Source organism: Grammomys surdaster, unplaced genomic scaffold, assembly GCF_004785775.1.
Source record: "Grammomys surdaster isolate TR1022 unplaced genomic scaffold, NIH_TR_1.0 125940, whole genome shotgun sequence".
Lineage (NCBI taxonomy): Eukaryota > Metazoa > Chordata > Mammalia > Rodentia > Muridae > Grammomys > Grammomys surdaster.
In genome coordinates, this window is record NW_021620762.1 from 1,798,479 (window position 1) to 1,824,643 (window position 26,165).

The 26,165-nt window shown below is 49.3% G+C and overlaps 2 long non-coding RNA genes and 1 other non-coding gene across 3 annotated transcripts; all 3 read right to left on the reverse strand.

The window, feature by feature from the left end:
- Nucleotides 1-15,008: 15,008 nt before the first annotated feature.
- LOC114608746 lies at nucleotides 15,009-16,197 on the reverse strand. The gene is made up of 3 exons (XR_003709422.1): nucleotides 16,147-16,197; nucleotides 15,849-15,948; nucleotides 15,009-15,264 (listed from the first exon to the last, which is right to left on the reverse strand). It is a non-coding gene; the product is annotated as an uncharacterized LOC114608746 (long non-coding RNA).
- A 3,873-nt stretch (nucleotides 16,198-20,070) lies between these two features.
- LOC114608858 lies at nucleotides 20,071-21,110 on the reverse strand. Its single transcript, XR_003709426.1, has 2 exons — nucleotides 20,751-21,110; nucleotides 20,071-20,232 (listed from the first exon to the last, which is right to left on the reverse strand). It is a non-coding gene; the product is annotated as an uncharacterized LOC114608858 (long non-coding RNA).
- On the reverse strand, nucleotides 20,529-20,714 carry LOC114608860. The gene has a single exon (XR_003709427.1).
- Nucleotides 21,111-26,165: the final 5,055 nt, after the last annotated feature.

Here is a 26,165-nt window from a genome sequence, read left to right on the forward strand (position 1 = left end):
GAAAAAGAAGAGAGACACAGCTCTTCAAATCTTAGATTGAAAGCCCCCAGTTTCTAGCAGGTATGTCTGTGTCAGTCCTTACACAGGCTAATATGGAAAGGGTGATACAAATCTGCACTCTCAGCCCGTACACCACCCTGCAGAGCCCAGGCTGCAGCTAGCTCAGAGCCCTTGTGCCTGGTCCTCTCCCTCTCCACAGCTCCCTTCCCATTTTCTGCATCTCAGGGGGGGGGGTATTTCCTCCTCCCTCTGGGGCTGGCGGTGGGTTATCTTAGGCTGCTCTGACAGTTTTCAGAATGTTCACCCTAGGTTTGATCCTCTAGCACACAGATCTATCTCAACAAGTAGAGAACACAGTCCCACGCCCCCCCCCCCCCATCCACTTTGCCCTTCAGGGAATGTGATTTCTTTGTGCTTTGATGAAGGAACCCAGGGCCTTGGGCACTTTAGGCAAGTGCTTTATCGGTACCCCCCACCCCCAGTCCTGGTGTGATCGTTTTATTTTTGTAGGCTGCCTTCTTTCCTTTCAGCTCTGTTACCACAGGACGATCTAACTACCAAATGAGCCTTGACAAGGCATATTTAAACACGAATGTTCTTGCTTTGTACTGCCAAGGACTCTGAGGAACTTGGGAAGTGTCTCCCACGACCTCTCTCCCATGGCTGGTTTCGTGCCTTTCCATTTAGGAAACAACAATTTCTTTCCTGTGTTTTGAGCCAGAGAACATGCAGCTTTGGTTTCAGTGACACTCAGGGACTCTTGAGCTGAAAACATCCCTTTCCAGGAGGTGGGCAGTGCCAGGCAGGAAGGAGCCACCCAGGATGAAAAAAAAAATATGTATCTTCTCCTCTACCCTCACGTAACTGAAAACAAGGGGCTGGCCCCTCAAAGGGCTTACACCAAATCTAGTCATCAACAGCAATGCCCTTGCCCCAGCACAGCTGCCAAGGCTCTATACAGAACTTAAAACTCCAGGCCTACCCACTGCCGGAGGGCTTTCAAAGAAGAGACCCATACCTGGGATCCCCGTGTGTAAGGTGGGCTGTCCCCGAAGGAGCGGGAATAGGGGCAGTTTTTGGATAGCACAATCGCAAAGAACGAAGACAAAGCAAAAGAAAGCTTGACATCCGGGAATGGTGAGGGAAAGGGTAGCAAGAAACTGGATCCGGCTGCTTTATCACCGTGAGGCCTTGAAAAGCAACATCAAGACTGGAGTGTGGGGGTTGGTGGGATGGCTCAGTGGTTAAGAGTACTGACTGCTCTTTCGGAGGTCCTGAGTTCAAATCCCAGCAACTATATGGTGGCTCACAACCATCCATAATGAGATTTGATGCCTTCTTCCGGGGTATCTGAAGACAGCTACAGTGTACGTGCATGTAATAAATAAGTAAGCCTTTGGGCCAGAGCGAGCATGGTCTCATGATAACCAGGTCACCACGTGATTTGTCTTGTAGAAAGATCTGCATCACTCAAATGGGGTTGCAGTCTGCAGACTGATCTCACCTTCCCTGCCTTCTGCCCTTAGGATCAGCTGTTCTTAGCAGCCAGCATCCATCTCAATCTTTAGGGGCACTGGGGACACTGGGGAATACTGAGGGGCACTTAGGGGTACTGAGGAGTACTGCGGAACACCTAGGGGTACTGAGGGATACTGGGGAGCACCTAGCGGTACAGAGGAGCACTGGGGTACTGGGGAACTGAGGGGCATTGAGAGACACTGAGGGGTACTGGGACATACTGAAGGGGTATTGGGATATTCTGAGACCTGTGAGTGGGAGAAGCATTTGTGCACCCACTGGAGACAGGAACAAACTACATAGTAGAAAATAGAGAATTGAGGTTTTTATGTAAAAGAGGGAGATCCAGTCAATTCCAGAATTCTACCACCATGAATATGGCTCACTGAGGCCCAAGTTGGATTTCCCACCTCCAAAACTCCAAAATGATAGATATGTTGTTTTGTTTACCAGTCAAAGTATAGTGGAGATACAGGAAATGATCGAGTGCCTAGGAAGCACTCTCTCTCTCTCTCTCTCTCTCTCTCTCTCCTTTCAAGCCCAAACTGGCCTTGAACTCACCAGGCAGCTGAGGATGACCTTGAATACCACATCCTCCTGTCTCTGCTTCCCAAGTGCTGGGGTGATAGGCCTGTGGCAGCATGTTTTGTTTCCATGGTGATGGAGATTGAACCCAGGGCTCTGTGCACGCCAGGCAAGCACTCTTCCATCTCTGCCTTCTGAGCTTTGCTTTTTGTTCTTGGACTTTACAGATGGGATCAACAATACATCCCATAACACATGCACATTATGTTTCTTTTTCTAGAATTTATGTTAAGCAAAGCGCACAGATTATATGTATGTTTCTCTACATACATGCCCAATGAACCGTTCTGTGTGTCCTAATACTGTGCAGGTCCCAGAAGCTTTCTTCTGGTCTAGAGTCTTTCCACACATCAGTCTTTTTCTGACCTCTATTAGCAGGAATTACTTTAGTCTGATTCTGCATCCTCGTTAGATTTTTATCCCTGGGATAAAGACCATGACCAAAAGCAACTTGGGGAGGAAAGTATCTATTTGGCTTACATGTCCCAGTCACTGTCTGTCACTGAGGGAAGCCAAGGCAGGGACTCAAGCAGAGGTCTTGGAGAGATGCTGCTCACTGCCTTGCTCCCTGGGGCTTACTCAGCCCGCTTTCTTATAGAATCCAGGAAACCCAGGACTACCTGCCCCAGGGTGTCACTGCCAAGGTCAACTGGGCCCTCCCATATCAATCACTAATCAAGAGAAGGAGGTATCCTTTCACTGAAGGTTCTTTCTTCCCAATGACTCTAGTTTGTGTCAAGTTGACAAAAAACCAACCAGCATAGTCTGTTATTCCATAAATAAATCATAAGGTATATTGAAACCTGTTTTCCCCCTTACTCATCAGAATAACGTAAGCATCATCCCACTATACAGATGCATCCAAATTTTTTTAATTAATTAGCTTTGGTTGCTACCAGTTTGGGGCTATTTAGAGAATTAAATATCCAAGATGCATCAGGCTTCCTTTATTCATAGCAATGGGTCTGCCAAGGGGAGGAATCCATCCACAGCCTGCTGGCTAGCTCTTGAGTGTCATTATCAACCCAGGCAAGTGTCCATTGCACAGCCACTTCCAGCAGCCATCACTGAAGCGCCAACACCTTGTGTGTGGTAGTGGGGGGGCTCAGCCTTCAGAAATAGCTCCATCTCAGTCCCAAGTATAGGACACTTGACGGCTCTCAGACCTGGCCACCAAGATCTATTTCCTCTCCGGAGTGGAGCTCAGTGGTTCAGCCTAATGACTTCCATGGAAAAGCCACCCTTCAGAGTGTCACACGGTCTAAGATAGGGGCTCTTACGCATTTCTTGGAGCACAAAGAATGTTCCTCAATGAAAACCGAGTAAACAAGATACGCCTTTGTTTTGGATAACACAACAGAGTGAAAACAGGCAGTTGGATCCAACCATTGTGCTGTTCCCACCGAGAGGGCTCATTAAGAAGCCCTGGGGACACAATTTATTCCGAGGAAAAATGTTCCTGAGCTTACACATCCTGAGGCATGGTGATGTCATTTCCCCCAAAAGAGTGCTGTCAGGATATTAGCTCGTCTTGTTTTGTTATGAGACAGGGCACTATGCCCTCTGCCTCTGCACGGGGTGTGATCTCCTCCAGCCCCTTCCCAGGCCACTTAGGGAAGCTGCTCTTACCAGCCTGGCAGCTGGGTGATGCCTAGCTTCATTGGTGGTCCCTTGGGTGCAAAGAATCCCAAAGATCTCCTCAATCTCCCCGAGTCATGAGTCATGCACAAAGGGGAAGAAAGGAGGATGTGCTCTTTGGAACGCTTGTCAGACAGATTCCAATATTAGATAAGTGGCTGGACCCAGAGCCAGTGGCCTTTAAGATATCTTTCCTGCCAAACAAGGTGGACAACTATAATCCCAGAATCAGGGAGGTAGGACCAGGAAGATCAGAATTCCAGGGCATCCTCAAATACATAGAAAGTTCAGGGCCAGCCAGGGCTACAGAGACTCTGTCAATTTTTGTCTGTCTGTTTTGTTTTTGAGGCAGGTTTTCTCTGTGGAACAGCCCTGAAATTTGCTTGGTTGACCAGGCTTTCCTAGAACCCATCAACCCACCTGCCTCTGCTTCCCCAGTGCTGGGATTAAAGGCCTGCACCACCACCATCAGGGCAGGCAACTCTGTCTTTAAAACAAAAGGAAGGTCTTTCCCAGGAGCGTGCTGAGCAGTTAGAAAAGACGCTTGGCTTCCCCAGGCAACCCCAGGCACCCCTCAGTTCTCCCAATAGAAGCAGCCACTGAGGGATCTGGCAAGACGGCTGTGTGGGTCCAGGCTCTTGTCACACAGGCAATCTGGCTTTGCTCCTGGGAACCCATATGAAGGCAGAAGGAGAATACATTCCACAGGATGTTCCCTCAGTCTTCAAGCTTCACCGAGCACATACACAACAGTAATAAATAATGTTTATAGTGGGGTCTTTCTACATAGTCCAAGTTGGCCTCAAACCTGTGACCCTCCTGCCTCAGCCTCTTGAGTGCGGGGATTACAGGTGTGAGCCGCCACATCCGGCTAATGACCATTTAAATAGAACTAAGAGGAAAGATATGAGAGCTGTGGAATGTCATGTATGTGCACAATAGTGTCACTGTGTTTTATTTTATCCATAAGAGGGAAGGACTTGGGAACATGTGGGGTCAGGGTACCTCCCACCAGCCTAAAGGAGGCTCCCATGTGCCCGGCTTGGGTTGTGGTGATCTTCTCTAACACAAGACACTGGTTGAGGAGAGCTCACAGCACTGTGATTTCAGAGTACCATAGAGACTTCACTGAATGGAATTAGTCACGCTGTGATGGTACACACCTGTAATTCCAACACCAGGAGGCTGAGGCAGGAGGCTGGAGCGTTGGAGGCAAGCTTGGGCTACCCTAGTCAGACTTTGGAGAGAGAAAGAGAGAGAGAGAGAGAGAGAGAGAGACAGGGACAGAAACAGAGACAGAGACAGAGACACAGGGAGGAGAGACAGAGAAAGGCAGAGAGAGACAGAGAGAGAAAGAGACACAGACACAGAGATAGAGATAGAGATAGAGATAAAGACAGACAGGGAGAGTCAGATAGGGACAGAAATAGAGACAGAGAGAGACACAGATGCAGAGAGAGAGACAGAGACACAGAGAGAGACACACAGAGAGACACAGAGGCAGAGACAAAGAGACACAGAGACAGAGATAAAAAGAGACACAGAGAGAAAGAGAGGGAGAAGAGGGAGAGAAAGACACAGAGAGACAGAGAGAGAGGGAGAGGGAGGAAGGGAGGAGAGAGGGAGAGAAAGAGAGAGAGAGAGAGAGAGAGAGAGAGAGAACATGTTTAGTTGCTGCTACTTACTGGCTGGGCAGGAGAATGACTGTTGAATGGGGCCCCCGGGGCTGTGGATGGGGTGTACATCTGAGGTACAACAGAACTGGGGCAGCTATAAACCACATTGCAAATGTCAAGCCCACATAGTCACACTCAGAGATCATGATGTGGCCAGCAGATGAAGTCCCCTGTTCAAAGGCCCTTGCAGGTGCAGCAGATGGTGCCACAGCCCTGCAGAACTCCCCTGAGAAAAAGCTGTGTCAACAAGACGGCCTGGCCCCGCCCAGCCGGGGACGCCCCAAGGACCGTGAGACCGCAGCCTCCTCGGTGGGAGAAGGTTGTGACCTTCTCATGGCCCTTGAGTTTCTTCCTTTCTTTCTTCCTTTTTGACTCCATTAACTGAGCAAACAACAAAGTGGAAATCTAAAGTAGAAATTGTGTGTGCGGGCGCTCGCGTGTGCATGGGTGTGTGTGGTATATGGTGTATTTATGTGTTTGTGAGGTGTGTCTATGTGTAGGTGTGTGCATGTAGTGTATATAGTCAGTGGTGCGTCTGCATGTGTGTTGTGCATAGTGGGAGGCAGTGAAGTGGTCCTGATGTGTTTGTTTCCGTGTGTGTGTGTGTGTGTGTGTGTGTGTGTGTGTTGTATGTGCATTATGTGCTATCTGTGTTTGTACACTTTTCTTTCCTTTAAAGTCATCCAAACATGCTGGCTTGGCAATACATCCCTTTAATCTCAGCACTGGAGGCAGAGGTATACAGATCTCTGGGAATTTAGAGGCCAGCCTGGTCTACATAGCAACCTTCAGGCCAGCCAGAGCTACAAAGACAGACTTTGTCTCAAAACACAAAACAAAACAAATAAAATCAGTTAAATGAGACTCCTTCTTTTAGTCCTGAGAGTAAGGCATGACCTCCAGTAAATCAAACACTTGAGAGCTGGGCCACTGGTGACTGTCCCCCGGCCGGCGTCCTCAACCACAAGAGGAACAGCTGAAGGAAAGGTGGCCTCGGGAAAACTACGGGACTGAGCAGTCCAACCGGCTGGAGCGTGGCCCCCTTCAAGTGGGCAGCAGCATGGCATCGGCGGCTGCTGAGTGAACAAGTCACTAGCCTCTCCACTGGCAGCTGGTTTTTTTCCAGCATTAGCGACTCTGAGGGAAATTACATGCCTTGGGAAGACGTGTGACGTGTGAACTGTCTCGGGTGACACGCGCATTAACTGCCCTTGTAACGCAGAGTGAAATTGTGGGCCAGATGGGGCTGGACCCAGTGTTCTCCCGCGGATGGAGTGGGGGCGGGGCACAGCAGAGAGGCGGTGGGCGGGACTGCAGAGCGGAGGCTCAGCTCGGAATCGCGACCTCCCCTTGCTTGGAACAGAAGTGGAGGTGGCTTTCTTGACTCCCAGCCAAATTACATATATATTTTTCAAAGGCTGAGGGTGTAATTCATCATACATAAGGTCTTGGATTGAATCTCCAACAACAACAACAACAAAACCAAACTAAACAAACAAACAAAACCCCTCAATCTTTCTTCATTGCCTGCCTTATTTTCAGAACTTACCTTTCTTAAGTCCCTTTTTGGAGTTTTACAGTTGGGGTGCAGTCTCATTTTCTGTTACTGCCCCTAGAGGAAAAGAAATGACCCTAACAGGGCAGGTGAGATGCCCAGTGAGAAGAGAGGCTCAAGAAATCTAAAAAAAAAAAAAAAGGAAATGACTGTTCCAAGGTGGAGAAGAAAGTTTATTGTAGATAAAAGGGAGAGCATAGCTCGAGACAGGGGCATCTGGGAGAGTCCAGAATGGACATGACCAGACTGAGCCGGGCCATACGGGAGACAGGGAGAAGGCAGGTAACCAACATGTCTGGATTATAGGGAAGAGCGTCTGGGGGAAGGGCAGCCCAGCCCCTGTGCTGGAGAGTTCAGGGTAGAGGGTGAGTATGCCAGCCATACCCTGTAACAGGTAGGGACTGAGGGATGATGGGAGAACCTGAAGCCAGGTGGGATTGGATTGTTAAACAGGTACCATTTGTCTTGGGGTCTGACACTGAACAACCAACCTAAGTTCAGTCACTAGATCCTAAGGTGGAAAGAGAGGATGAATTCACAGTCACACACACACACACACACACACACCACAGACACATATTGATAATAAGTAAAAGTTGAAAAAAAAAAAAAAGGTAGCAATTCACCTAAAAAGATTTTCAGCGGGCTGGAGAGATGGCTCAGTGGTTAAGAGCATGAACTGCTCTTCCAGAGGTCCTGAGTTCAATTCCCAGCAACCACATGGTGGCTCACAACCATCTGTAATGGAATCTGATGCCCTCTTCTGGTGTGTCTGAAGACATCGACAATGTACTCATATATATAAAATAAATAAATAAATATAAAAAAAAGACTTTCTGCAAAAAGAACATTCAACTAAAAGCGCCCCTCCCCCCATTAGGGTGTCTGCAAGCCCTGGATTCTGGTCACTTCAAGGTGTATTGTTCTGTGAATTCCTGTAAGCTCGAACAGTCATTAACCAAACCATCTTTTCTCTTATAACCCATGCTTTCTGTCAGTACCATTTCTTGTCCCCAGTTACTGAAAAATGAGAGCCGGGTGTGGTGGAACACACCTTTAATCTCAGCACTTGGGAGGCAGAAGGATTTCTGTGAGTTGGAGGCCAGCCTGGTCTGCACAGAGAGTTGCAGGACAGCCAGGGCTACATACTGAGACTCTGTTTTTACAAATAGCATGTAGAAGAAGAATGTTTTTCTCCTCGACAAAGGAGCCAACATCCTTTATGATATGGTGATTAATCTAAAGGCTTTGTAAAATCTGGGGAAATGGGGAATATTAGGTAACAGAAATAGAATGGAGGGTGTCACGTATCTATTTATGAGGCTGGGCAGTTTACCAGGCTCTGTGCTTACTAGGCAAATACCCTACCAACTGAGCCACACCCCTTGCCCAGCATAATTTAGCATAGGCCTACTAAATACCCAACAGTTTGCCAGCATTCCCCCCCCCTTAAACCCTTCATTTGCTGTAGAAGAATGGATTCATGCAGGGCCAGTGACTGCCCAACATCACAGACCCCTGTTCACTTTTCCTTCATAAGTCCTGTGGTGTACTCTCAGGTACTGTGCTGGGTACCGATGACTCATTCGTGGATAGGACAGTCACCACAGCCTGGAGTGGACTTCCTAGCTGAAGAGCTGAGGGGGGGGGGAGGAAGGAAGGAAGGAAGGAAGGAAGGAAGGAAGGAAGGAAGGAAGACAGAAAGGCAGAAGGAATGCCCCGGATGAGGCCACACTGTTGCAGAACTTGGATTCCTTCTGGTAAATGAAACAGATGGAAACCATCGATCTACTCAGCTCTGTCTTCTGCTCCCTGTCATCTACACTCAAGTTTCCCTGTCACTTGGCCAGAACTCTGTTATCTGACCTTCAGAGAAAAGAGAGATACCAGCTGACTCCTGCGGAACTCAGGACCAGGAAGTTCCGGGGCTTTGCCCTTCACAGAGAAAAAACACCCTGCTTATCCTGGTTGCCACTGCCTTCTGCCTCTTCCCAGCTCTGACCTCTGCCTGTGTGGCAGAGCTGTGGAGTCTCAGACCGAGGGCTGTCTGACCACCATGTGGGGACTGCCACACAATAGAATTACGTTTTTTTTTGCTGCTGTGTCAGAAAACAAAGATGCCTAGGGCATGGTTCAGGCAATGTGCTTGCCCAGGGTGTGAAAGGCCCTGGATCAAGCCCCAGTACCTCCTCATCCCACCCCAAAGAATGACAATCCTCCCAGGATTGGTGTCTCTGGGTTTAGGCAGAAAGAAAGTTTTTTTAAATTATCATTTATTTGTGTGCGTGTGTGCGTACACACTCGAGAGCACATTCACGAATGCAGAGGTCAGAGGGGAATTTGCAGGAGTTGGTTCTCTTCTCCTACTTGGTGATTGTACACTGAGCCATCTCACAACCCTGTTCCCCACCCCCTGCCTTCTTTTTGAAACAGGATTAAATGTAGCCTAGGCTGGCCCCCAAGTTGCTGTGTATGGGAGGATTACAGGCAGGTACCACGATGCTCAACCTAGAAAGAATCTTCTTGATGAAGAGGTGTAAGAAGGGCTAGAAAGGACTAGGGTGGGAGGAGCCTGAAGAAGGGGTGGCAGGTCAGAGGTCAGTCAGAGGGTCCCATTCTTTTCAGAGCTTCTCCGAGGGGCTTGAGCTGTCTCTGGAAGATTAGGCTCAAGTTCAGGGCCTATGGGATGGAGAGAAGCCCCACGTGTTTCATTAGTAAATACTTTGCCCCCAGTGATGGGTAGAGACAAGGAGTTCCACAGATCACGGAGACCAAGAATCGGATCATGGAGAGTCAAACAAATATGGAAGGGCAACAGGGGGGAGGGATGGGTCTCTTCCAAACCGGACTTCACCAGAACTGTCTCTCTATGAGCTCAGAAGGGTGGAGGGCTAGTCTTCGTGGCCAATTTATTTGGATGTGGGTCCGCCCAAGAGACACACCTCTAGTTGTGTCCGTGAGGGTGTTTCCAGAGAAGTTTGACTAAACAGGGAAGCTCCGCCCCCTTCCCTACCCCCATGACCAAAGCAGAAAGAGAGGCAAGCTTCAGAGTCTTCACAGAGGACCCCTGTGAGCAGCTGCCTCAAGCTCCCGCTGCCTTCCCTGCCACAGTGGACTGGACTCTCAGATCATGAATCCAGATAAACCCTTCCCACTTTAAATTTCTTTAAACTAAAAAAAAAAAAAAAAAGTGTGTGTGTGCACAAGCACGCATGCGAGAGTGCGCGCGTGCGTGCGTACACGGCCAAAGAGGTCAAAAGACATTAGGTCCTCTGGAGTTAGCTTGGTTGCAAGCCCTGTGGTGTGAAAGGGAGGAACTGAATTTATGTTTTCTGGAAGAACAGCAAGTCCTCTCTAAGCCACTGAGCCATCAGGCCTTTAAGCTGCTTCTTGTCAGTACTGGGTCACAGCCACAGGGTATCTAATACAAGGGCCGTTTGTAAACCAGGGTACTTTTCCTGGAATTCAGGTGCAGATACAAACTAACTTTGCCAGTTCTGAGCACTGTCAGCAGTAAAGAAGCCAAAGAAATACATTCTCTCAGGCATCTTGAAAACCTCTTTGTCTCCAGCTACCGAGGCAGATGAGGCCCAGAAACAACCAATTATATACGCATGAACTCTCAGCTAAACTTTTTAAAACACAGGCTGCTTCCCATTTATCCATTGCTCGATTGGGTGTCCTGTGCCTTTAATTGCTAAATCTGAAAATGGATCTCAAATTATTTCCACAGGGGCTTAAGAGATGGTTGCTCTTCCAGGGGACCTGATTTCCACTCCCAGTACCCAAATGACAGCTCACAACTGTGATTTTTTTTTGTTTTTTCTTTTTTTTTTAAAGATTTATTTATTTATTATATATGAATACACTATAGCTGTCTTCAGACACACCAGAAGAGGGCATCAGATCTCATTACAGATGGTTGTGAGCCACCATGTGGTTGCTGGGATTTGAACTCAGGACCTCTGGAAGTGCAGTCAGTGCTCTTAACCACTGAGCCATCTCTCCAGCCCTGTTTTTTTGTTTTTTTGAGACAGGGTTTCTCTGTGTAGTCCTGGCTGTCCTGGAACTCACTCTGGTCTCAAACTCAGAAATCCGCCTGCCTCTGCCTTCCAAGTGCTGGGATTAAAGGCGTGCGCCACCACCGCCCAGCCACAACTGTGATTCTAGTGCCAGGGGATCTGATACCTTCACACAGACAGACAGACATTCAGGCAGAACACCAATCAATGCACATGAAAAAAAAAGTCATTTAAAAATGTCCTCTTGGTCGGGCAGTGGTGGCGCACACCTTCAATCCCAGCACTTGGGAGGCAGAGGCAGGAGATTTCTGAGTTCGAGGCCAGCCTGGTCTACAGAGTGAGTTCCAGGACAGCCAGGGCTCGAAACCCTGTCTCGAAAAACAAAACAAAACAAAACAACAACAAAAAAGTCCCCTATAACACATCTCCCCTTTACTGAAAGCCCTACCCTCTGCTACCTGTTCTGCCCCACAAAAGCCTCCAGGCCTCCAGCTCTCTCCACCCTCTGAACCCTGTACCCCTTTCTCAAAACTTCTTATGTAAGCCAGGGAGTGACTGATATTCCTCTTCGGAAAGTGCTTTCTGTTTTGTTTTGAGATAAGGTCTCCTGTCCCCGGACTGGCCTAGAACTTTCTGGGTGAAGGAGGATGACTTTGAACTCCCGATCTTCTTGCCCTTACCTCCTAAGTGCTGGGATTCTAGGCTTGAGCCACCACGCCTGGCTTTATGGGGCGAGGCAAAGCGTACTGCTGGATCTGTGTGTAGGGGGTGGGGGTGGGGAGGATGAGGGGCCGGGACAGGACATAGGGCCTTATGTATCCAGAGCTAGTGCTCTGCCGCTGAGAGATGCGGGGTCCGCTGCCTTGCTTTTGCTTCCCTGGCAAACCTCACCCTTCAGTAACCATCCTTCCGTCTTATCTCACTCCCCTTTTGAGATAACTGCAAAGGAGCGAAACCGAGATTGAGATTAGGCACTACAGGCCTCCCACCCAGAACTACAGCAAAATGAAGATTGGAGCTTAAAAAGAAGATGGCAGAGTCTTTCATAATTCAGTTAAATAAGCTAAGTAGGCTGGTACCTTCCACAGAGCCACGCCCAGGTGGGCGGACCCTAGCCACACGGACCTCCGGAGCTCCCTCTACCTTTTCTGGTAAATAGCTACTTTCTCAGGCCCTGAAGAACCGCCCTTCTTCCTACCAGGATACAGTTAGGCATAGCTAATCTATAATCTTGTCTACACCAGAAAATGTCACTCTGGGGACAGGACTGTATTTCTTATGAGAAGCCACTTGGTCTAGCCAGAGGGACAGTCACATCACATCCGGTAAGCCTGCCAAGCTGTGGTTTGGGCTGAGGTAGGCTATCTTTGGTTCAGGATCTCAGAGACAACAGGATGAAAAGCAACCAGGAGAGGGTTTAGGGCAGTACGGTTGATCCACCGTTTTCTAGAACTGTCCAGACAGAAGCTAACAACGTGACTATCCCGTGAGGGAAAAGAAATGAAATGTTACAGCTAATTCTCCCCGTTGAACAAAGGAAAAGTCTCTCCTTACTCTTCTCTGTCCCACTGTCTTTTACAAGTGGGATAAGCCTCTTCGGTGTTGAACGAGGCCTCTTCTAGGTTCCCCACAGTGTTCCCCAGAACCCCGGAGGCCCCACAATTGACACCATCCAGGAAACTATCTCCTGGGAGAACGAATAGCTCAGCCTCAGTGTCCACGTGTCTGTCTCCACATACTGAACGGGCCAATCTGTTGAGCAGGCCACACACCCTGCCTCTGTGATGTGCTGGAATCACATTTGTCCCATACACAGGAGACTGACCCCTGCCCTATTCCTCTGGCAGCTGCCTATGGCGCTCCTTGTGATTTTGGCTTCTGCAGCAAGAAGACTCACTCCTCTTTGACCTTTGTGGAGTGGTTTTTTGGATCGGGAAGAGATTTTTTTTCGTTAGTTCTACTGCTCCATGGGACTCTGGTTTTATTCAGCAAGCCACAGGCCTTCAGATGGCCAGCAGTGACATCAATAGAAACCAGAAGCCCAGGAGGCCACCTTGTATCATGTAGAAGCCCAGGTGAGCAGCCAGTGCTGGGCAGTCCTTCTGTCATGAACATCCACCGGGCTGGAGAGATGGCTCAACAGTTAAGACACTATTGCAGCTGGGGTGGGGTTTGCACCCACCTTCAATTCCAGCACCCAGTAGAAGCAGGTGAATCTCTGAGCTTCAAGGCAGCCTGGTCTACACAGTGAGCAGTGAGTTCCAGGACAGCCAAAGCTACTCAGAGAAACCCTGTCATGAAAACCAGAAAAAGCTAGATGTGGTGATGTGTACCTTTAATCCCAGCACTCAAGAGGTAGAGACAGACAGATCTCTGTGAGCTGGAGACCAGCCTGGTCTACAAAGTGAGTCTAGGACAACCAGGGCTGGTTACATTGAGACACCCAGTAACAAACAAACAAACAAACAAACAAACAAACAAGGAGCATTTGTTGCTCTTGGAGAGGACTGGGGTTCAGCTCCCAGCACCTACATGGCGACTCACAACTGGATATAAGTCCAATTCTGGGGACCTAACGCCCTCTCCTGGCCGCCACAGGTTCCTGCATGCACAGGATATAGATAGATGCAGGCAAAATCCTCAAAAAAAAATAGGTAAATCCAAAAGCCAGGGCATCCACATGTGTATAGCAAGGCGAGTGAGTTCTCTGGAGGACTTATGTGTCGGCCCTCAGTGAGAGTGGCTGGCTGTGGGAAACAGGCTCGCCCTCATTCTGAGCAAGGCTGGGTGAAAAGGAACTAGGGAAAAATTGCATTTTGATAAGGTCTCAAGGGGATCTTTGTCCTTTTAGCCACATGTCAGGGCTTTGGAACCAATACAGAGTTTTAAGCAAAATAGTGACTTTATGTTGGTTGAAACCAGGCTTATGATACCTGGCACCTGCTCGGATACATGCCTTCTTTCTGGGAAGAGGTTGGCAGGTTGTAGAGGTTCCCAAGGAAACCAGTCACCTACTGACCAGACCATACGGGCACTGTGAGCCAGGACTCTCTTGTAGTTAGAGAGTGAGGATCTAGCCTTGAGAGTGCCCCTTAAATCAGACACAATACCATACATTTCTGCATTAGGTTCTTAGGACCGTGACCCTTGCATACAAGATTGTCACAACACTTTTTGTTATTTAAAAATTTTTTCTTTACTTTGCATTTGTATGGGTGCGTGCAGGAGTATGCCCGTGGAGACCACAAGAGGGCGTTGGATCCCCTATAGCTGGAGTGTGTGTTGGCAACTTAACCCAGGTCTGCTAGAAGAGTACCAAGTACTCTGAGCCACTGAGCTATCTCCAGTTCCACTCACAGAATTTTAACACAAATTATCTTAGTGGGCTTCTACACTTCTGAGGAAAGAAAATGGGGAAGGACAGGTCATATAATGTGATTATCCTGGAATAAGGTTCTGCGTCTGGGTCAGGAGGAAGTGTGGGAAGGCTTAGCAAGGGGGTCAAAGGCTGCCTAGCCAAGGGACAAATAAAGCAGCCAACAGGACAATGAGGAGACTGAGGATGCCGGGTAGCTCTCTGCCCGCTGCTATCGCAGGTGGTGGGTATTAACCACTTAACAGCCTAACCCAGAAGCCAGCACAGCAGATGGTGAAGTCTGGAGTCCTAAGGATGGTGGACCTGGGAAAGGGTGGTGGTCAGAAAGGGCTTCATCCAAGCCTGCCAGAGAGAATGTCAGCCAGCAAGGACAAGGGAAGTCAGAATGGGTCTATCATCCTTCCTTGGAAACAGAAAGGGGACCTGAACACCATGTTGGAAATTAAGGTTTTACTTCAGTTTGACTCTCTCAGATTGCTTGCCTTCTTTACCCCAACTAACTTTCAAACGGGTGAAGGATTCTGGTACAAAGATAGGACATTCACGGGAAGGGCTTCTTGTAACTAGGCAACCAGAAGGCAACTACAGTTTAAGCACAAGTTCAGACTTGAAAAAGGAGGATCCACAGGGGTGGGGGTGGAGCTTGAGGGTGGAGCCTAGCTTAACATGCTCGAGGCCCAGGTTCAAACCTATCACTAAGACAGATACAAAGAGTCAAGAGTCTGCCTTCCACTCAGCTGCTTTGCCCGGGGTGGCTGATGGCGGCTGCATCCTGTCCGCATTGCGTAACCATTACATAATTCTCCCAGCTGACAGTCTGGGGACAAATGACCTTCCCATGACTTACACACAGGCAAGGACGGAGTCATTTTCTGCTGTAGCGGCATAATTGATCTGGAAACAAAAGCCAGAACAAATAGTTGTTCTATGTGAACCCAGACAGGCTTCTACTTGTAAAGATTATACGAGAATGTTCTTCTGTAGTCTTCCTGTTAGCAGTTCAAACAGCGACTTAAACGAAACAAACACATCCACTCTTTGTTGAAAAGCCAAGTCCTAAGGGCTTCCCACCCAGGAGCAGCTGAGGCAGGGATAGGAACGGGCAAGGTAACTCCGGGCAGGCACGCTTGGGCGAGCTGGGTTTGGAGGTACAGGTTTATAATCCCAGCTACCCCTGGAGGCCCTGGCAGACCTCACAAATCCAAGGCCTGTAAATCTAGACTACAGAGTGATGAGTTGGAGGCCCAGCTGTTATAATGTATCAAGTATGTCTCAAAATAAACAGTAAAACTGAGGGCTTGGGGGTATAGCTCAGTGGAGGAATACCAGCCTTAGGCTCAAACCTTAGCACAATGGGTACATAGACACACACATGCACACGCACAGGCACACGCACACGCATGCACTGATTCTATGGTGGGGGCAGCAGGCTTCTATATGGTGGACGGACAAGGCTTTACGTGGACTCGACTCTTTACCTGTCAGTGTATTCCACTTTCCTTATCCAGTGGGCACATGCATCAGCGTAAGAAGGCTTCTCATGTAAGCTACATCAGGAAGGGTAAGCTTTCCTACCTCCTCCAAAGAAGAAAACACGGACAAATTTTAGCACAAAGCTAAAGCCTCCCACTTCCCAGGCTGTTGGCCTTAGGAGACTGGCCCAGCACCCCCAAAGCCTCTCTGACCTCCTCTCTGCACTTCCTGCCTCTCTCCACTTACTCTCTGACCTTAGGTTTTGCTAAAGGTTACGTCTCTGGCATTTCCTGGTTTTCTTACCTAGGACTGAAAACAACAGTCTCCATCTCAGGACAGCCTAGCTGTCTTCCCCACACCTTCTCTGATGTATTTCCTGTCTTCCCCCAGGGATCAGAATTTCCCAGAGTGCATCTGTAGCCGGATGAGGACAGCAGTTAGTGCTCAATTAATCTTCACCGGGACCCATCAGAAAGTTCAACTAAATGTGCTTGATCCAATCAGAAGGGCGTTAAGCAGGCTCAGAGGACCACACTTCTGAAATCCTGGCTTTTCCTTTCCATTCAACACCGGTTTTCAAGGACATGTCAACCAGTAATCTAAGCTCACTGGCTCTGTCTCGTCTGTACTTTTCTGCACTAAGTAGAGCTGTTTTTGCCTTGGATGCTTAAAACCCAGCAGTTTTCAACCTTCCTAACACTACGACCTTTGAACACAGTTCCTTATGCTGTGGTGATCGCCATTCATAAAATTATTTTTTGTTGCTACTTCATAACTGTAATTTTGCTATTATGAATCATAATATAATTTTTGGAGACACAGGTTTGCCAAAAGGGTTGCAACACACAGCTTGAGAACGGATGCTGAACCCTTGCAGCTCAGGGAATCCACCCACAGGTTGGTACGTACGACATTCTGAGGAGCTCTGAGGAGCGTCTCTGCATGGAGAGGCAAATTAGAACATGCCCTTGCCCCCAACTGCACAAGCCCAGACTGGGGTCAGCTGCTCCAGGACATAGCACAACTGGGACCGACTGACGGATTCCTAAGCAAGTGCCCTGCCCTGCAGCTGCACCTCCTGCATAGCTTTCTGGTGAGAGAAGTCTTGGCTTCAAACACAAACAGATCCAACCCCTTGTAGTACTGGCCGTTGCAAAAGAGCGCCTGGTGTGGGATCGCGCCCTCTAGTGGACAAAAAGAGAAGCCAACAATCCCACCTCACAAGCCCTCCAGCATTTAAGGACTTCTTTTTGCATGTCTCAGAGGTATTTTTCCTCAGGTGTTGTCCACCTTGCTTTTGAGACATGTTCTCTCACTAGCCTGGAACTCACCAAGTAGGTTAGACCAGGGGCCAGCGAGCCCGAGGCTCTGCCTGTCTCTGTCACTTCTGGGTTGGGATTAAACACAAGCTACCACATCCAGATTCTTACTTGGGTTCTGGGGATCAGAGGTCCTTGGTTTGTCCTTGCTTCACGAGGCAAGCACTTTACCAACTGAGCTCTCTCTCTGGCACTAAGGTTTTCCTGACCACTAATTTCATGGGGCTGTTCTAATCCTCATGTAATCCAGGGAGGCAGAGGGCCAGGCCTGTCCAGGACATGCCAAGGCCATGTCTTAAGCTTGCCTGTGTTGTCTGGGGTCAACTAGTCAGTGCCTATGATGTGTAGGCACACAGGGTCAGAGCATCTGTGGAGTGGATCGAAGAGAGCAGGGGTTGGCTGGGAACTCTTGTAGCCACACGCAATATCCTGGGCTTCAGTGGGATCTGTATTTCCCCGAGTGCCAAAGGCGGCCAGCGGGCTAGAAGCCTACTGCTGTGCGGTCAATAAAGATGTCAGCTGAGGGAAGGGGATGGATGTAGAAGCAACCTGGAGGGTTTGGTGCCACAGCTCAGGCCACCCTGCCCTGTGACCAACTCTTCATCTGTCCTTTCCCTGCTCTGGGCAAACATCTGCCTCAGAAGTCCCAGCGCACACCCGGCATGGTGGTGGCATCTGTACCACAGCATGAAGACCCAGGCATAAGCGTGAATTTGAGGCCTGCTTGGATTACTGAGTGGGATACTGTTTTAAAAGCCCACTGGAATAGGATAGAGGCACGTGCCTGTAATCCCAGGACTTGGGAAGTTTGAGTCTAGCCTGGACTACACAGTAAGTTCCAAGTCATTCAGAACTGCATGTGAGATCCTGTCTCATGTCCCAGACAGAGCTGTGAACTCCTCCTTGGACAGACTGGAAGAAGCAGGGCTCTGAGCACCCCCACCCACCTCGGCTGCTTCCTGTCAGCTTTCGGCTGGCTGTTAACCAGACCCGTGCTCACAGGGGCCCAGGCGTTGATATATTCAGAAGACTGTCACACCAGGCCTGCACTGGTCCTCTGAGGACAGTGAAGAGGAGACTTGCTTGAGTTGACCAGACAAGCTGAGGGCAGACTGGAGCCACCATGCAGACACTGCATTCTGTGGGCAGGAAAAATACCCCACACCAGGATGAGTCAGGGACCTGCCACCAAAACAGTCTACTCTAGAAAGATCAGTACAGACTATTTTTTTCCAGTGTACATTGCATCTTAACACATTAATTTAGGCAGCACAGTCTTTTTCTAGAGTCGGCACGTGGACAACAGTACCAATTTCGTGAGGCCCAAATGTGATTGTTGAGGCGATGCCAGGAGCCTACAGCTCCCGCAGCTTCCTGCCTTGGTAGCACCAGGCTTCTTCCATGGGATGTGCCCACTTTACCCTAAGGAGCCGGCACCATTATAATCCCTGTGTCAAGGCACTCCAGGTACAGAGGGGGTAGTGACATGCCTAAGACCACAGGGCTGGCTGGTGCTACAGCTGAAACCTGAAGCCCAGTGGAAAACCTAGGTGTTTCTGCCTCCCCAGGTCATCACCTAAATGGCTCCTACACACTGGAAACTTCCATGGCACCTCTGCCATAGCTCTGAGTCCTGCATATTATGGTCAGAGGTTGCAAACCACCGAAGAACTTACATCACAGGGTTGAAATGACAGCCCTGCAGACAGGGGGTGGGGCAGGTCCTCCAGGAGTTGTTAGCTGGATAATGGGGTGGTAAGACCACGGAGGCCCAATGAGTCATAGCTAATGGCATAACGTAAGCCAGAGGGACAGGTCCCTGGCACAGCAAGGTCAAAGTTCAAGTCAGTCCCCCATCCAGTGCAAACAATCTATGCAGAAGATGGGAGACAAACCGCACAGGCACTGTTCCAAACACTCCATGCCAGGAGTGTACGGGACCCAAGACAAGGGTCCCCAGATGTGCAAGCAATTGAGCAGAGGTAGGGGCAGTGGTACTTCTGCTCTTGCTGAGGACATGGGGCAAGAGGGACCAGGGACACACAACAGAGGCAGCACAAAGGGTGACCCCCAGACAGCCATAACCCTAAGGCTCTCAGGAGAGGGTGCTGCTCAGCCCCACAGGAAATACAGAAGCCCTTTCATCTTACTGCAAGGCTAGCCAGCAAGAAAGGGCCCGTGTGGGCTTAAGAGGTACACCAGCTGGGCCTGGGGAGATGGCTCATCAGTTAAGCACACTGGCTGCTCTTGCAGGGACCGAGGTTCTACTCCCAGCACCCTCATGGCCCCTCACAACCATCTGTAACTCGAGTTCTAGGGGACTCAATGCCCCCCAAAGACCCAGAACTACGACATTCAGGTAATATACATAAAATAGAATTCTTGGTTTTCTTTCTTCCCAAGACACGGTTTCTCTGTTAGACCTGACTTTCCTAGAACTTGCTTTGTAGACCTGTCTGCCTCTGCCTCCCGAGAGGCAGTACCAGCTTTAGTAACAGTGCACACAGGTGAGCAGATCCCAGAATAGACACCCTTTGTCTGGTAATTCAGAGTGCTAGGGGAGCCCAGAAGGTCATGGGATCCCAGAGACCTTAGACATCTCCTATCCCGACATCTCTTGCCACTTCATTTCCTTGAGGACACTGTGCCCCTAGCCTCAACAGTCCTTAAAAGAAATCTTTGGATAACCGTGTGCTTTGTGCCCAAAAAAGGAAAAGGGCCATTTAACATACATTGGCCACACAAACCCACATTTGCCACAGCGGCGAGCACAGAAACCACCAAGAGCATGAAGAAGTTGGGTGTGGTGACGGACACCTTTCACCACAGTGCGTGGGAGGCGGGTGGATCTGGGTTCTAGGCCAGCCAGGGCTGTGCGGTGAGACATCATCCGACAACGAGAACAGAGTGAGGTCGAGCTCCATTTATTTACAGCCACGGCAGGAAGCAGTCCTCAACCAGTGAACACCCCAAAAAAAGAAATCAAGAGGCAAACCCAACAGGTCCGGGTGCACGCAATGGGGCCAGATTCTCATCCAGTGCACGCAGACCAGTCTTCCAGTCAAATGATCTGAAAATAGAAAGCATACCTCGTTAAACCTCAAATCTCAACATCTAGTTAAAAACACCAGAGACAACCCTCTGTAACACCACTTCCAGGGAATCTGTTACCCTCTTGTGACCTCTGGGGGGGTTACCAAACATTCACACTCATAAAGTAAAGAATAAGTCTTTTTCTTTTCTTTTTTTTTAATCTATAGCGAGGGACTGGAATAGCAGGTCAAAGCTCTGCTTTCGAAGGAAACAAACGGCATCAGTCCTTGCAGAGTTCTGAGCGGTACTCAGTCCCCACAGCGTCAGCAAGAGTCTTGTTTGCAGTATCATACATGACCATCAAACTGCTGCTAAGATGTTCACACCTGTTACTGCAAATTCTAACCCCAGGGAGATGTTCCTCCGAGGTCATACTCTAGGTCAAGGTCGGGCTGTCTGGTACAGGGCTGCACCCACCTCGGGCAGGTTCAACCACACAGGAGCCTTTTCCCAGACCGTCCCCCTCAGGACACTGTACCTCCAGCCTTCACATACCTGGGTCACCCAAGTTGAAGTCACTTTTAAAAACTCTCCTCAGGAGAAAAGAGTTACTGCGTGCTTTCGTCCAGTCGCTGGGGGGCTGTGTATTTCATTTTCTGGGTGGAAAAAGAAAATATAATTCAGTTTAAGCGGATGACCTCGTGCGGCGCCTGCACACAGAAGCCTGTGCACGGCCGATGGGGAGGCCGGGGCACAGCGCCCTCCTGCAACCCCCGCCCATCCCGCGGCCGCGTGCGGGCCCAGGGTTAGCCTTCTCCCCGGAGAGCCCCGGGAGAGGCTTCTAAGTCCCACGAGCGCCTTCTGGAGGGTCCACGGCGCCTCCGAGCCGCGCTACACAGTCTGCGTTGCGCTCTGTACGAGGCACGCGAGTTCTTCTCCCCGGCGGAAGCAGCTCCGCAAATGCATTTCCGGCAGGAAGTGAAGACTTACCATCGAGACGGCCGCTAGAAGGTCACTCTGGGCCTTGGGTCATCCAGGGCGGCCTTAAAGGGGCCGCGTTCTAGCCGCGGTTAGATCCGCTAGGGCACTTCGGGGCGTTGGGACATCCTCTATAGGGGCGCAAGCAGGAGGGACGGACTTCCTACTCCTGGGCGCCAGGAACTAGCCACTATCCCTTTACCAATCACGCAGCCGTGTGCAGGACTTTGGGTCATTGGTACAGACTAAAAAACTGACTTTGCCGAGCCCAGTCAGCCCTGTTGTGGCAAAGGCGGCTGAAACCCAGCCGGTCCTGCTGCCAACCTGTGTGTGTGTGACCTTCCATTTTACTATGAACCCATTGGTGGGATCAAGTGATCCACCGTGAAGTCAGCGCCCTCTTGCTCCAATGGCTCCCCAAAGTCGTACCTCTGAACACAGGACTGTATCTAGAATCAAGCCTTCAACAGAGAGCTCCCGAGGAACATCACACTGTGGTCCAGCAAAGGGCTTGGATCTGTGATGTGGCATCTCTGGGCTAAGACCCTCAACCTCCAAAATGGCATCCAAGTCCTGCATTCAAGCTCCAGGCTTCAATCATCCCAAGGTATCCCAGGGTCCAAATAGAACTTTCCACGAAGTATTTGACCAATTATCCCAGGGCCAAGTCAATGCTGTATAGTAATTTCTTCTGAAACAGCTCATCCAGAAGGAAGCTTGAGAAAGTGGGATCGGGAGGGTCCTTAAGACTCGGAAAATAAGTCACAAGTCTCAAAAAATTCCTGAAGCTTACCAGATTCACAAGGCCCTGCCCTCCTTAGTGAGGAGAGACCCTCCGACCTTGTGGGCACCTTTGGGTTGTCCGTGCTTCTGTAAGTAACCCCAGAAAACTCACCCCTTCATCTGGATGGACTTTTGGTGTCACTGTTACTTTGGAGTAAACATAGTGGGCTCATCTCCCTAGAGAAAGTGTCTCATAGTAATTACCCCTACAGCTGGGGCATTTTATAGTGGCTCCTTCTAACTGGAATCAAGTTTATCTACAGGTCAATAGAGAATGGGGGGGGAGGGAAGGTGAGGGGTACACACTTTATTTTCAGTAAATGGAGAAAATGACCTGCACACATCCTTGCTATGAAAAGAAGGGTTTTGCATGTCTCACTCTGATGTGAATCTAACCACTGAGTACAGACTCTTATTGAGATGGGTCTTGTGGATGTGAAAACACAACTTTTGCCTCAAAGGAAATAAGACAGAATTTATTCTGGAGCCAAATTTGAGTGATCAAATTTCAGGAAACAGAGCCAGGCTACCACAGGCTCCATGTCCCCGCACAGAAGTGGTTTTGTAAGGTTTTTATAGTAACAGAACAAAGAAGGTCTTAAGGAACTTTATAAAAAATGCATCAGTGGAGGGCTGGAGCGTTGGCTCAGCAGTTAAGAGCACTGGTTGTTCTTCCAGAAGACCTGGGTTCAATTCCTCACCCCATCATCTTCAAGTCCAGTCATGTGGGATCCAGCGCCACCTTCTGGTCTCTCTGAGCACATGCACACAAAAGCATTTATATACATAATTTAAAAAAAGAATAAGAAAATGTAAATACATTGGTGGAGACACAAGAGAGGTTGTTGCAAGACGGAGGTGTCTCTCCTAAAGGACTCAGGCGCTGTCCAGTGAGATTCTTAGCTTTTAGATTGGTGGAAACTAGTTAATAGCATCTAAAAGAATTTTTTTCCCTCTCAGTCACAAAAATGTTAGCACTGGCACAGAGGTGGACGAGGGATGGCTACTTAAGAGGCACAAATGAGCCCACGATAAGGTAATTAGCGTCTTGACCGACAGGGTTTCGACTGCAGAGCACCACAGTAATTCCCATCAGCCTCTGCGGGAACATTTCCAGGAATTCTCGGTCACAGTCTGATGTAGCCCAAGCTAGCCTGGAACTCTATATGTGATTGAGGATAACTTTGGTTCCTGATCCTCCTGTTCTGCCTCTCCAGTGCTGGGATTTCAGGTGTGTAGCATGACAGCATGTCTTTTATTCTTGGTGGGAATCTCTTGGTCTGGGAGTCTTGAAGACACTGGGAAGGCATTGTGGGAGAAAGCCCTGGAGGTGTCTAGGCCCCTCCCACCCCGCTTCAATGCCCATACTTACTGTTTTAGTTTCACTTGCCCCGCACTGGTCAACTTCGGTTATTTGGTTTCCTTGCTGGAACAGCCCTGCTTGGTTTTGCTCTGTTTTATCAGCTTATGTGATAATTAAAAATGTACCAGGCTGGCCAGGCAGTGGTGGCACACGCCTTTAATCCCAGCACTTGGGAGGCAGAGGCAGGCAGATCTCTGAGTTCGAAGCCAGTCTGGGCTACAAAGTGAGTTTGAAGACAGACAGGGCTACACAGAGAAACCCTGTGTCGTAAACCGAAAGAAAAAAAGGTAATTAGAACTATTCCAACAACATAAACAGTGGCTTGCGGCGGCGGCCGTTGTGACTGGAGTGGAACTCGGGTCATCCTGGAAAGGAGCCTCCTGTGTCCCTTGGGCTAGTAACACACCAGTCAGTGAGTTATCCCGGGGGACAGAATTTTCCCTCACTGTGTTGCCCAGTCTGGCTGAGAACTCCTGGGCTGGAGCGAATCTCCTGCCTGAACCTCCCAAGTAGCTGGGGTTACAAGTCCCCTGTGGTAGCCACATGGATCGGCTGAACTGTTTCTGCCACGTGGAGCCAGAGAGGGACAGTCCCGAGGTGAGCAGGGCCAGGCAGCCAGAAGCTGCGGAACAAGGGGTGCATTCCACAGCCCTGGGCGCCCCCTCGTGGCGATTCTGAGTAGTGCAGACCTGCCACAATGTGCGGTCTTAGAGGTCACAAACAGGCCAGACCCCAGTCCTGGTCTGTGACGCACTTCAACCTCACTAGAAAAAACAAACAAACAAACAAACAAACAAACAAACACACAAACCAGCCCATCACATCTCTCTGAAATGCGATAAATAACCCACGAGAGGCGTGTGTGTGAGAGAGAAGAGTTTCTGGACCTTCCCAGCTTAGAAAGGTAGGCAGAAACAGTTCAAAAGCACTGGCTGTTCTTCCAGAAGAGCAGGCTTCAGTTCCTGAAACCCACACGGCAGCTCAAAAGCATCTGCAAGTCCAGTCCCAGGAGATCCAGCGCCCTCTTCTGGTCTCTCTGTGCACACAGCATGCACATGGCCCATAGACATACATGCATGCAAAAAGCATTCACGTACATTAAAATTTAAAAGTGAATTAAAAAAATTAAATACATTGGTGGAGACACAAGAGAACCAGTTGCAAGATCAGAGAGCACGCAGGTGCCGTCCGATGACAGTCTTAGCTTTTAGGTTGGTGGAAGCTAGTGAAAAGATTCTAAAATATCCTGATGGGGTCAATGGGAATTCCCAAGAGATTTAACTACCGGAGCCAGAGTTCTTAAGAGTTCTTAACACATGTGAGCCATGTGTTAGGGTTCTCTAGAGGGCCACACTGGTAGAATGGATCTGTATATATCAAAACAGCAGTTGACTATAGTGACTTACAGGCTGTGGCCAGCTTGTCCAGCAATAGCCGTGTCCTGACGGAAAGGCTGGGGGCCCAACAGTTGTTCAGTCCATGAGGTTGGACATCCCAGCTGGTCACCAGTATGCTTTGAAATCCTAAAGAAGCAGGTTCTAACTCCAGGGAAGGGATGCCTCAGCGCTAGGGTAGATGAATATGCCAGAGTAAGTGAAAGCAAGCAGGCAAAGTACCAAAGCTTCCTTCATCCATGACATTTTATGTGAGTTGCCACTGGCAGGTGTGGACCAGATTTTAGGGTGGGTTTTCCCACCTCAAATGGTCCAATTTAAAAAAAAAATCCCTCACAGATGTATCCAGCGGCTTGGATTTTAGTGGATTTTTAGATGCGGTGAAATTGGCAACAGGAAAGAGGTGTCCCATCCCATCCATAAGCAGTGGTTGAGCTGTGGAGTTTATGTAGGCGTTTGAGGGATTTAGGCCGGTGGTGTGCTTCCTGCACAAGGCTCTTTCCTAAGAGCTGCAGAAATGGTTCCTATTTCCTGAAGGGGAGGCTGCAGGCGTCAGTGTCTCTGCTGCAGATGCGGGGTGCATGGAGGGGTCTGCAGAGTGCCCTGCAGCTACAGAGCATTGTCTGCAGGAGGGCAGGTGGCTATTGGGTGTTTGTGCAGAATACCGATGCTGTGTGATGAGGGTGTGTGTGCTTGCCCTGGGGACCTCACAGAGGGCATGACCCAGGGGTCATAGGCTCAGTCACCAGCCTTGAATCCTCACCCTGACTGTAGGAGTTTGTACCCTTGTGACTGCAGCTCCTAAAACTTGTTTTTATTCATTTATTTTTTTAGGTACTGGGTTGGAACCTAGGGCTTTTTGCATTTGAAGCAAACACCCCCCTTCCCAATCCCCATCCCATACCTGCCACCTTCCCAAGACAGGGTTTCTCTGTGTAGCTCTGGCTGTCCTGGAACTCACTCTGTAGACCAGGCTAGCTCCTGGACCTTCTGTTCATGTTTAAAATTTTTAAAGTAGCCAGATGAGATGGCTCAGCAGGTAAACCTGCTTGCTGTCTCCATCCCCAGAGACTCACATGAGGGAAAGAGAAATGGTTTCCCTCAAGTTGTTCTCTGACCTTCCCACGCATGCCGTGGCATGAATGCATAAACATTCTCTCCCCTCTTTAAGTAAGTGACACATCCCCATCTCATTCTTTGAGATGGAGGTTTCTCACTGAGTCACCTGGACTGACCAGTGAGTCCCAGACATCCTCCTGTCTCTACCACTGTAGTGCTGGTATTCCAGGCAGTGGTGGTTTGAATAAGAATGGTCTCCCTAGGCCATATTTGAATATTTAGTTCTCAGCTGGTGGAACTGCTTAGGAAGAAATAAGAGGTGTGGCCTTGTTGGAGGACATTTGTCACTGGGGAGTGGGGTTTGAAGTTTCAAGAGCTCATAACAGGCCAATC